This window comes from Echinops telfairi, unplaced genomic scaffold, assembly GCF_000313985.2.
Source record: "Echinops telfairi isolate 266 unplaced genomic scaffold, ASM31398v2 ScPeMD7_3;HRSCAF=10, whole genome shotgun sequence".
Taxonomy (NCBI): domain Eukaryota; kingdom Metazoa; phylum Chordata; class Mammalia; order Afrosoricida; family Tenrecidae; genus Echinops; species Echinops telfairi.
Window position 1 is genome coordinate 33,130,290 of NW_022103899.1, and position 1,150 is coordinate 33,131,439.

Here is a 1,150-nt window from a genome sequence, read left to right on the forward strand (position 1 = left end):
AAGTCAATAGGAGCCACAATAAAGAAATGGCTACAAAAATAATAAAATTCAAGTCACCTGGTAGATCATATTTAAAGGGAGTCTAATTCAGTATTTGTGTGTGTGTGTGTGTGTGTGTGTATGTGTGTGTGTGATTCAACTATGATTCCTACTACCTAAAGGTTGTATGTGCATTAAAAACACTGTGACAGGAACATAGTGAAACTATAAACCTTCTTTATCATGCTATAACTTACTTTAAATTCCCAAAGCCTTCGCATTACAGTAACATGATTCTGTGAGGGATATATGGTAACGAGCATTAATGGAAGCAAGCAGGGTATAGGAAAAGTCAGGGATGGGACTTCTACCTTCTACTGACAGTATTATTTGCATGTATGGAACTCTGCAGTGATCTTTTGAAATCTGGGTGGGCTTCAGTGTACTTTTATGGAATTGAAGTTTTTGAATGTGGTTGAGTTTGTTAAACTCCAAGACAATTTTAATAGCAATTTTTTTCTGTGTATGAAATTAATTTCAACATCTTAAATAAGGTAGGAGTCTCATTCATACTCTTTTTAGAAATTAATTTAGAGACAAAGGGTTACTCCTTAGGTTAATATAATAATAATGGCATTAGGTTTGGAATATTTTTATAGAAAAATTTAATTGTCGTAGGAAGTATTATTTTGTAACCAGTATGCTAGGATTATGAAGACTGTATATATTTACTGATGGTGAAGATGTAGCTTATATTAAGTGGAGACTTTCAAAAATACTACACAAATATATATTTTCCCAATTCATAAAAAGCTGAGAAAAATCTCCCGTAGGAAAATCATCTGGTGAACTTTTCATTAAGACATTTTAAGGTAAAAGAAAATAACCCCACGTATTGTTCCTGTCCGGAAGATTTGGTTTTTCTGTTCTGTATCTTGTGGTCTCCCTTTGGAGTAGCGGAGTTCTAGCTCCTTGTCGTCAGTAGCAACATCAGCGATAATAACACTAGACAGTTACGATGCTTCCCCAGTCTTCAGATGGCTTTCACACGCATGAATTCATTTGATTTTCTCCACAACCCCATGTGGAAGGGAGGGTAGGTCTAATTCTTTTCTGAAGGAAGACAGGTGAGGTTTGCTCACGTTACAGGGTTACTGAATGGTGGCACCAG